Genomic DNA, 12,231 nt, shown 5'->3' with positions numbered 1-12,231 from the left:
CTGGAGTGGGAGTGGTGCTTGTGGACTGTCACTGCTTCTCTTCCCTCCTGGCCTCTGCTCTGCGTGAACCTGGCCTTACCCTTCAAAGGACTCATGCCTACCAATGTCTTTCACTCAGAACTCGCTGTGGGGATATTTGGGTTCCGATCACCTCCAACAGCCCCAACCTCACTCTGCTGTGAGAACAGGGTCCTGGGCTCTGTCTGTCAGCACCATTAGGGCGGGGACTCCTCAGACACAGATTCTCCCCCCACCCCCGCACGGTGACAGTGCCCGTCTCTGTTACCTAGTCCTCACAGGTACACACCCAGACTCAGTGTTCACACGGCTGGTAGACGGGGAAGGTGAGTTCTTAGCTCCCACTCCGTTCTGTTTTCTAGGTTCAGGGGAGCAAATGTTCATTCTATCACAGTCTGTCTCCGCTCTGCGGGCAGGTGAACTTCTGTGTTTCTGTGAGCTCGCCTGTTGATGTTTGCTCAGTTATTACAACACACGAATGTGAAAGGAGAAGACAGGCTGCAAAACTGTGTGTGAGCATTGAGGCTCAGCAAGCAGGATGTTTAGAAACTTAACGGAAAACCAGATTTGAGAGTCCAGGTATTTTATATATGAAAAGTTATGAAGCTATACCTCAGAAACCTGATTTATCACTTAGCTGACCTTCACTGCCCAACTAAGTTTGTTATCAGAGGGACATTGGGGAGCTTTGTGAAGAAACATTCGGATCTTTGGGTCCAGGTCTCTGAAGTTAGAGACCCATTTGAAGACAAAAATGAAGCCACAAACCTGAAAAAAATTGGAAAAGAGACATTTTTAATAGAAAGCTGCAGCTGGGAGACCTCTGGAGGAGTAAGTTGTCGGACAGCTGCCCTGGGAATAGATCAGGCGTCACTTGTGGGGTGTTTGTCGCTGGAGCCACTCTTCCGCTTGTCTTGGCGGGTTTTTATTACACCTGCGTACTTCCTGTCAGTGAGAACTTAATCGCCTGGCTGGGGAATTCACACCTGGTCCAGTGTGACCTCAGAGGTACGAGTATGCACACAGGGATGTTTCGGCACCTGCCAGCCTAGAGTCCAAGGGGCAGGTGAGACACTGGCCGAGCAGCCCCCCAAGTGCATGTGCGTCACTGCGGGAGGGAGTTAGTTACACACTCTCAGGCTTGCTCCTACCTTCCTGTCACAGTTGTGCAGAGAGCCAGGTACAATTCAGATAGTGATGGCATTAGCGACTTCCGTGAGAGCAGGGATTATGCTCGCGCCTTCATTCATTCAAAGGGTAAAGCGAGACAGCAGGCTCTGAGTGCTGAGATGTCAGGAGCTGCGTCTATGTTGCTGCCTCCCATTGCCCCACCTTGTGGAAGGGTGTGGGCACAGAGGGGTCTGTGATAGCTATTTGGACAGACAATGGCTATTTTGGGATTTCGTCCTAATTGTAGGGAGAACTCTACTCAGGACGTACACCCTCCCCAGGCACTGTGGATCTCAGTGTGTGACTACTCCAGCGTCAAGCAGCGTATGGCAGGTGTGCCTTCCTTGGCACCTGCCAGGTGCTGGCTGGAGGTGTCAAACGGGAGGAGAGCACATCCTCACTGAGAAGGGCTGGATGCTGTTTTGGTACCGCTCTGAGACATTCTGGGGTAGTGAAAGGCCACAACCCCATGGCCACTAATTAGCTTAAAGAATAGGCCTTGAGACCCTGTGTGTGTCATCACCGACAGGGCTGTTGTACAGCACAGTTCAGAACGAAGGACTGCAAAGCACAGCTCAGAAATTTACAAGGTCTGCCTGGAAATGAGACAGGCTCTCAGCCAATTTATCATGGCAGTCACTGTGTTTACTTCAAGGCAGAAGGAACCATAAAAATCAGAGAGGAGAGTGAGTCTGAAGTCAGAGCATTTGATTCAGAACAGGCAAATCCATGGGCCTTAGAGAGGCCACTGTCTCCCCGTGATGTCTGTGACTGCCATTTGTCATCTTCGTGGCAGTGCATGGGAAAGTGGGGTGAGCAGCCCGCTCAGCTTGCGGAGGGACAAGGTGCACTCCTGCTCACACGTGTCAGCTACGGGGCCCAGGAAGGAATCGGGTGAGCCTCGTCCCTGATTTCATTACGTTTCGATTGTCTGGAATGTTTGTGTTTTTGCCGCTCACATGACTCAGAGCCCTCCTTCATTCTTCATTTCACTGCATTTTTACTGTGTTGTGCAGCAGGTTCAATCACTTAATTATAGTTTCTCTTGTTTACTTTAAAGACTTTTGTGATTGCCAGAGAGTAGATGAACTCACTAGAGAAAGAGAGAGCCAGGGACGGAGAGAGGGAGAAGGCACCCCCCCAAGAGGCATGGTCATGCCACACCCTTCTCTTCCACGTCTCCGTCTTGTCTGAATTTGGGGCACACGCTGTGTTTTTTAAGCTCCTGGAGCTGGGATTCAGTTGCCCATGTGTGATCTAGTTCCCTTATTCCCTAAGCTCTGGGTCAGGCCCTAAAGCTCTGGCTCAGGCTCTTGTTTTATTTTTGTTACAGGGTGCATGTGCTTGCCAAAGAGAGAGGGAAAGTGAAATGGGGTGGCCATGCTGTAATCCCGTCTCCATTTTCTGCTCAGGATTTCAGGCATGTACACACAAGTGCCCAGCATGATTGTCAAGCCACCAGGTCCAGGACTCAAACTGCACAGTCAGCCATGTGGGATCCAACCACTTCAGCCTTCATGCCACCTGCTGGCCCCCAAAGATAGATTTTAAAAGTAGAAAGCACAGGCAGGGGTGAGGTTGAAAATACACATATTTTAGTTAGTAGTGACACCATCTCTTCTTTGTGATTAAAAGTTTTTCATTCAATAACCATAAAACTCTACTATTTCCTTGGTGCTATTTGGAAGACAAAGATCTATGATAGAGCTAGATCTCATTCTAGGATCCCAGGCCTGCATGTACATGTACCCAGTGTGATTTTCAAGCCCCCAGGCCTGGGACTTGAACCGTGCTTGGCCGTGTGGGAGGCCAGCACCTTTAACCACCATACCTGCAGTCCCATATGAGATTTTGCTTAGACACAGGTTTTTGTTTCTCTGGGGCATATACATAAACACAGAATTGATGGATTGTATGGCGACTCTATACTTAGTACTTCATAAAATACATTTATTACATTTTTAATACTGAACGTGTTTGGCTGTTGTTAGACTTTATTGAAATGTCTATGTCATACAACCAAGGGAAGAAGTCATACACTCATTGCATTGAGTCTTACAAATAAATTGAGTGAGAATCATGCTGTTTAGAAGACGAATCCAGCACGTGCTAGCCATGGGAGACTTGCGATTAGAATGGGTCACGACGCTAGAACGTGCCAGGATGCAAGGAGAGAACAGGAAGGGGAGTGGGCAGGGGTCCAAGAAAGACACTTGAGAGGATAGTTATTGCCAAGTCAGAAGCGTGTGGGGGAGGAAGAAGGCAGGAACGAAGTGTATAGCAAGGAGCCATCGTGTGCTGGGGCACGCTCGGGTGAAAAGCTCCAGCAAACCCATCCAAAGCCAGACAGCGCAACCCAGGAAAGGCTGGCTCGGAAGGCAGCGTCAGCAGGAGAGTCAGAGCGACCTCGGGCCGTGCAGTTGGCTCCAAAGGACTGTATTTCATCGATTTCTTTTATCCCTGAAAGGACCAGGAAAGAAAAGCAACTTTAAAATGCTCTGAGAAAGGAGCTAGCTATGAAAACGTTTGTCATTATTAAAGTGTGAATGGACACTTAACAAATTAAAGTGGTAAGTAATGCCTTATTTTCAATTCAAGACACTCTATATTACAATTCTACTTATTTTAAGTCTTAAATTTCTATCGTAGAAACTGCAAAATGCCGAAGACTATAAAATAAAAATTAAGAGTAATCTTTCAACCCAGAAACAATCAGTTCTAACATTTTTGAGATCTACCTATGTTCGTTTTCATGTTTATATCTGTTTACAAAGTTAGAATTTTAAATGCAATTATATTTATAAAATGTGGATTAAATAATAAAAATCAATATAGTTGCATCTTACAATTAATACTAGGTTACAAGTATTTTCATAATTCTTCATATGTTCTCCAGGAATAAAATTTTTAACACAACGTAGACTATCACTATAAGGAGGAGCTGAGTAGCTTTTTACATTTATTATATATGATTATTTATGACATACTTTTTAAATTATAACTTATTTTACACATTCAATCACAATACATCCCTTAGCTTGTAAAGTGAATTTGTCCAACACACTTAACACTAGTTCAGCTGAAGATGCTATGCACATTATCATTAACAGACAGTAATCAATTTCTGTATCCTATAAATGTCTTGCTTCTCTATTTTTCTCCTTAATTTTATTCCTTACACTCTCCTCCTCCTACCTTTTCCCCACACTGTGTCCAGTATTCATAACCACTTTGCATGCTTCTATATCCTTTAATCTTTCAGTTTCCACCATAGAGTGTGGACAGTCAGTATATATTAAGTGGAGACATACAATGTCTCTTTCGTAGTCTGACTTGCTTCACTCAGCAATAAATCTTTCATATTTGTCCACTTTCTATTAAATGCCAGGATCTTGCTTTTGGGCTTTTTGTTTGTTTGTTTTGTTTTGTTTTTGTATGGCTGAATAGTATTCCATAGAGAATATATGCCATACTTTTTCAGTCCATTCATCTGTTCATGGACATTTGGGTTGGTTCCATGTCTTAGAAATTGTGAATAATGCCACAATAACCATAGATGTGCAAGCACTTTCCTGACAGAGTGCTCTCCTGTCTTTTGGGTAGATGCCCAGGAGTGGAATTGCTGGATTATATAGTATTGTATTTGTAGGTCATTGAGTATCCCCCATGTTGTTCTCCACGGTGGCTGGACTAATTCATATTCTCACCAGCTGTGTAAGAGAATTCCCCTTTTACCACAGCCCCACCAACACTTACATATATATATATATTTTAATACTAGCCATTCTCATTGGGGTTAGGTGGTATCTCATTGTGGCTTTGGTCTGTATCTTCCTTATGTTGAGGATCTTGAGCATTTTTTCATATGCTTTTTGGTCGTTCATATGTCTTCCTATGAGAGTTGTTTTTCAGCACATTTTCCCATCTTTTAATTGGGTTCACAATTTTTTTTTCAGGTAAGCTTCTTGAGTTCCCTGTGTGTTCTGGTTATCAGTCCCTTATCGGAGGCATAGTTTAAAACATATTCTCCCATTCTGAGGGCTGTCAATTCACACTAATTACTGTGTCTTTTGCTTTGCAGAAACTTCTTAATCTGATGACTATTTCTTTTTTTGCATTCTTTTATTATAATACAAACATTTTAATATTTGAAATGGCTTTTTGATATAGTTAGTTCCTTACTAAAATGATTTACAGCTGACTTTACTAATTATTAACAAAGAAAACTATTTTGAAGAAGAAAAAAATATGTATTTTCCTGGGCTCTTGCAGGAAAAAGACTATCTAGGCATAAATGAAAACAGTGAAGACAACTGCAAATACAGTAAAATTGGCTTTACCTATGGTAAAAAATATATATTCTTAGAAAATTAAAAATCAAGGAAACCAGGTATTCACAAAAACATAAAGTGTTGATATTTTTAAGGTTTTCAGAACTATCCTGCATCATGAATACTGTGGTAACATGCAGGTCCTCACACAATAATGAAATGGACAGAGGGAAAATAGTAACTTTCAAAGAAAATCAAACTCTAAAAGTTCAAAAACTTGCTTCTTATTTCTTCCTCTTATTTTTTTTTGGTGAGGTTTTTGCTATAGGGCGCATGCGCTATAGCAAACAGAGACAGAAAGCGAGAAATCAACCCCCAGGGGGGATGGCCACACTGCAATCTCTCCTCCTCCATTCTCCTCTTGGGATCTTGGGCACGCATGCACACATGCCCAGCATGAGTTTAAGCCACCGGGTCTAGGACTTGAACCATGGTTGACTACATGGGAGTCCAGTAACATAGCCATTACGCCAACTGCTGGTCCTTTATTATAAAAAAAAAAATTGAAGAGAAACTAGATCACATTTATTTGCCTGCCTACCTAACTAGTAGAGTTGAAACCCAATACTTTTGATCTGAGGGCGTAGCTGAAATGTGCATTCCCAGCTTTCTGGGGGTGGTTCGAGTGGTCACAACTTTCCTGAAATCAGTTTTGCAATATATAGTACATAGCTTTAACATATGAATGCTCATCAGTGGACTCTAAGGTTTCCAGCAACTGAGACAAAGGTTTGTGACCAGAGATACTCAGGTCAAGTATTTTTATGCTATATCATGTATTTTCATTATCACAAAATAGTTACTATGGTGTTAAATCAATCATGGAGCATATTTTAGAATAAAATGTTATTCTAAAACATGAGTGAGCTAGTTCATATTATAGAACATATGTGAAAAGTCAGAGCACAGAACTACTGATAAAGTATGACAACAACTTAAACGAGAGGTTGGCCCTGGAGCCTCGTGGTTGAGGGTGCTAGATCTCACATGGTTAACTGTGATTCAAATTCTGGCCCCAGCGGCTTAAATCTTTTTAAAAAATTTTAAATTTTACTTTTTAAAGAAAGAATTATTTATTTATTATTACTATCTTTTTTTAAATTTTTAGAGAGATATTTGCTATAGGGTGTGTGCATTCACTGAGAAGAGAGAGACAGAGACAGAAAGAGAGAAATCACCCCCCCCTCCCCCATATGGGGGATGGCCATGCCACAATCCCTCCTGCTCCATTTTCCTCTCAGGATTTGAGGCACGCATGCATACGTGCCTGATGTGAGCTTTTTTTTTTTTTCTTTTTTGGAGAGGTTTTTGCTACAGGGTACGTGTGCTCGCCAGACAGACAGAGAGAGACAGAGAGACAAAAAGCAAGAGATCACCCCCTAGGGGGGATGGCCACGCTGCAATCCGTTCTCCTCCATTCTCCTCTTGGGATCTTGGGCACGCACGCACACGCGCCTGGCGTGAGTTTAAGCCACTGGGTCTGGGACTTGAACTGCGGTCGACTACGTAGGAGTCCAGCAACATAGCCATTACGCTAACTGCTGGTCCCCCTGATGTGAGTTTTAAGCTTCCGGGTCCAGGACTCAACCTGCAGTCGACTCCATGGGAGTCCAGCGATGTAACCATTATGCCATCTGCTGGTCCCATTATCATTATCTTTTAATTTTCTATAAGAGGACGTGTGCTCACCAGAGAGAGACAGAGAGAGAGAGAGAGAGAGAGAGAGAGAGAGAGAAAGTGAGAAAGTAAATCACCAGGTCCAGGACTTGAACCACAGGCAGCCAGGTGGGAGTCTGATACCTTAATTCCCATACCACTTCTTGGCTCGACAGAGAGAGTAAGAGAAAGAAGCACCCCATGGAGAATGGTCACACAGCAATCCCCTCTCCATCTCTCTCTCCTTTTGGATTTTGGACAAATGTATACGCACCAGGGTGTTTCTCAAGCCACCAGGGCCGGGGCTCCAATGTACTGTTGGCCGTATGTGACACAGACGCCTTAACCACCGGGACATGGCCTTATGTATGTATAAATGGAAAGAAAACATTTTAAAAGAAGTGTCAGATGAAGGCACAACAGTGGAGCACGATGGGAAGGTTGGCGGTTTGCACCTGGAGGTCTCCCCGAGTATGCCAGGCACACTGCACCTACGAACTAGGGAGGGCTGGGGCCGGGATTTGTGGCAGGTGCCGTGTCTCTGTTCTTTCCAGCTCTCTCACTCATGGTAAACAGGCAAACTTGAAAAAAACCCTCAAACTTTAAGATGTTAATATTGGTTTATTTTTTAAATAATTGGTTTCTTATAGGAAATAAACTATAGTTAACTTATTGGTAAATTTATGTTCTTTCTTTTTATTTGCTAGAGTGTACTTGCCGAAGAAGGGAAAGCAGGAAGACACTCGCATGGTGGATGGTCACACCACGGGCCCTTCTTTGTGCCCCCTTTCAGGACTTGGGCACACGAGCACATGTGCCTGGTGTGTTTCAGGCCCCTGCGTGAGACTCCACCTGCACAGCCAGCCACGTGGTACCCGCTGTCGTAGCCACGGCGCCACCAGCCGCCCCTCTTTTCTTTATTTCTTAAATCCTATTTCTCATCCAGGTTAGGGGAAAGTATTTGCCCTGGGTGCCTTGTGCAAGGAGATGCCTTTGGGAAATTTCTAGAAGGATATGAAGATAACTGTAACTGAATGACTCCTGTGTTTCAGACATTCAACTCAGAGTGTTTCCTCTGGGGTGGTAACTGCTGGCAGAGAGATGCCCACGCAGAGCAAGGCAGTCTTCATGGGAGATGCCATCGGTGTTCACTTAACGCGGAAGGGAAGTCTTAGCTTCCCACATTACGGCGCTGCCCCTTGGTGGGTGGATACTTTTCACCAGTATCTCCGTCAGCTGGGTAATGCTTGGCCCTCAGTAAATATTCATCGAAAGTCCCTGGGATATTCAGTGGCAGGCTGGAACTTTAATGGTATCTTGCGTGACTTCAAAGGCAGAATGCCTACACTCTTCCTTCTAAGGGCAGTCATTTCTCAAGAACTCTGCCTCCTACTCCAGAGCACAGGCCACTGGCTTCGTGACTAAACCGTGAGTTGAACTCGAGTCCAGAGCGGGTGTGAGTCATGCAGAGGACGGGGAGCAGAGGTCTCTGAGGGTGTGGGAGCAGCTTATGGACCCTGCAGAAAAATCATCATGCCCTTGGCCACCTGGGCTCTGGTTTGATCTGAAGGAAGAGCTTCTGGTACTCTTGACACAAAACCAGAAAAAGAAAACACACGTGGTTTCAGTCAAATTTAGGGGCACACTTAGATTTGTGCAGTCCAATACAAACAGAATATGTGTGACACACACATATAACTCAAAGATAATTGCACATGTACTATAGCCATGATAAAAAAGTTAAAAAACTGATGAAATAGTTAATTTATAAATTTTAATAATATATTTTATTTATCCTAACACATCCAAGCCATTATCATTTCAACATGTCGTTGACACAAACATTATTGAGAAATTTATATTTTCTTTTCCATGCGAAGCCTTTACAATCTGCAGTTTACGCTTTGTCACATCCTACTGGAACTCGGCCCATTTCTCACGCTGTGTGGAGTGACTGTTGCACTGGACAGCGTGTGTGTACACCACACTTTGCTCTCCAGATCTGAAACCTGGGATTTGACTTGCTTGCAGACCCACTAAGGTCAGGGTTATGCACAGGTCTCTGTGGGTGACCTACATTTTTATGCTTCTAAACTTTGAGGTTCAAAAAGCTCCTTTACATACAGTTTCTCACTTTTTTTTTTTTTGAGATTTTTCGCCATAGAACATGTGTGCTTGCTGGAGAGACAGAGAGACAGAAAGCAAGAAATCACTCCAGGGGGGATGGTCATGCTGCAATCCCTTCTCCTCTGCTCCCCTCTCAGGATTTTGGGCATGCACACACACACACACACACACACACACCTGGTGTGAATTTCAAGCCACCAGATCCAGGACTTGAACCGTGGTTGACCATGTGGGAGTCCAGTGCCTTAACCACCATGCTTCCTGCTGGTCCCAATATAGTATCTTGTTTAATCAGTTCTGCAGTAGCAGGTAGGCTTTAGAGTACCCTTTATACAGGTGAGAGAACTAAGGCATTTGTTTCTGGGGCTTCTCTAAAAAAAGACTATGAACTGGGCAGCTTAATCAACGGAAATATATTGTCTGGGAGTTTTGGAAGTCAGGAGTTTGAGACTGAGGTATGAACATGGCCGCCCTCCCTCAGCAGGTGCTTGGGGAAGATCCATTCCAGGTCCTTCTCCTGATTCTGGGGGGACCTTTGTTTGTGACAGAACAACCCCAGTCTTCAATGATGTTCTCACAAAGTATGTGTTGTGTCTAAACTTCCTCTTTTTATAAGGACACTGGGCACCTCGGACTAGAGACCCGCCATACCCCAAAATGACCAAATCATGACTACTAGATCTGCCGTGACCCTGCTTCCAGATAAGGCACATTCTGAGGGCCTCAGTGTATGAATTTTGGTAGGGGAGCACTTCAAGGAATAACAGAGCTTGAAGAGTAACCGTCAGTCACACTGTTTTACACAAGTTTTGTGCTACTACTAGCTGCACACATCGTGCGCGCGTGTGTGTTCACACGTGCAAAAGTGGGTGTTTCCTGCGTGCATCTGCGTTTGTGTGTATGTTTCTCCTTGCTTTCCTGGGTGCCCATGCAACATCCTAGGCTGCAAGCATGCCTCCAAGTGTGGCAGTCACTCAGAGCGAAAGCAGATGTGTGGCAAGCTAGGACCCGCATCTGTGTGGCCATCACTGTCACATTAGGGAAGTGTGTCCCTTTCATGGCTTGCCTTTGCTTTGGCTGGTTTCTCTGGCTTTCAGGGCTCCTGAACACTGATTATAAATTCCATCTGGATGGAAACTTGGCTGAGTGTCTTGGCTTTGAGCTTTTAATTGATGCTATGCTTATTGGAATGGAAAATGCGAGTCCTAGTCTTTGTGATGTTCTTTTATGCCTGTATAGTTTACAAATAGTTTGGTGCCACAAGAGACTTTCTCTGACTTAGTTATCAATTTTACAAAAGTGAAATCTAGATGCCCTCTGGATGCAGCTACAAAGTAAGAGCTGGAGGCAGTCTTGGGCGGGCTTCACTGCGCTGCGGCACAAGCCCTCCACGTCTCCCAACTGAATGCACGAATGAATGTGTACAGAATGCAAGCGGACTGAAAAAGATGCGAATTGATATGTCCTCAAATATTTCACATTGTTTATTCACAACAGTTTTTTGATCAGTCTCTACTGATCAGGTTAGGTGCTTAGTAAGTAAGAAATGAGGCTCTGGAAAAGGTAAACTGGCTCCTCTAGAAACACATAGAAATATTGGCGAATAGATTAAACAGTCAAACTAGCATGCAAGGGCTACCTCTGACGCGCTCTTTCTTACTCATACCACGTGTCTGTCTTCTCCCGGGACTTACAGATCAGAAGGCATCTATACATTTGGGAAGTTGGGACCATTCCCAGAGCATGGGCCAGTCCAGAGACTTTGAATGGCGAACGAGTTAATGCCCCAGGAAATCTGCGAAACTGACCTTTCTCACAATAGTGACCCCACTCTCCACTGAATGTACATTCCATGCCACAGATGTTGAGTTTAGCCTCATTTTATAGTCGATGTAACAGAGACTGCAAAGTGATGCAGTTTACCTAACATTGCACAATTTCTCAGTGATACTACTTAGTCTAAAGTTTGACTAGAGGTTTGGGATATGCCTGTTTGCTCATGCCACTTTTGCCTCCTCCGTAGTTGATTGATTCTCAGTCAACCTCAATTTGTTTGCACGTGTTCTAAGCACATTACAATTTATATAGAAAAAATCATTTATTCCAAATTATGTGACACTCACATACTCTCGTATCTCCTCCTCCCTGCCAAGTCCTCTGTGCTCAGAATTCCACATAATACAAATGTAAACATAAGTTAGTGAAAAATATCCCCATCCAAACACCAAGCAGACCCTCCACACGCCAGATGTAGAGCCCAGAGTCACTGGTGAGCGTCGCTCAGACCGTCCCAGGGAGAAACCACAAGGAAAAGGGTTCGTTCTCTGGAGCTAGGGTGAATTAGAAATGTAACCACTACTTATTTCGTTGGTTGACCTTGGACAATTTAATTTACTACTTTGGAGTCTTGGGTATTTCTTCTGTAAATCTGGGGTAATAAGACCTGCCAGCAGAGCTGTTCATGAGCCGCTTGGAGGGGCCATGGGAATCTGTGGCATTGCCTCTTCCCTCAGCCCCTCCGGACTCCTCTTAGAAAACGTAGCCAATTCTGAAAGGATTGCCTAGCTGGTGAGGTAATCACGAACCTAGGAAGGAATCAATGTTCATGAAAATGCTAGTCCCTACCTCGGCGTCCGCCACTGCATGGAACCCTGCAGCCCACAAGCATCTCCCTTCCCAACCCCTGCTGCGCGATGGAGAGCAGAGAGGGCAGAGAGGGGCAGCCTCACCCTGAGCAGCAGGCCTGGCACCTGCGAACTCATCTCCGCGTCCAGGTGAAATGGGCTGTTAGAAGGTGTAGGGAGCTGAGTGGGTTTGGGCTGAGAACTGAGCCGGAGGCGCCAGGAACAGTGATTTGGGATGCAGATAGTCACCGCTATCCTCCCCCCCCCCCCCCCCCCACCCCCCCCCCGCCGCCAAAGAAGAACGC

This window comes from Tupaia chinensis, unplaced genomic scaffold, assembly GCF_000334495.1.
Source record: "Tupaia chinensis unplaced genomic scaffold, TupChi_1.0 Scaffold000240_1, whole genome shotgun sequence".
Lineage (NCBI taxonomy): Eukaryota > Metazoa > Chordata > Mammalia > Scandentia > Tupaiidae > Tupaia > Tupaia belangeri.
The sequence above is the reverse complement of the archived record's forward strand: the minus strand, read 5'-3'. Positions refer to the sequence as shown.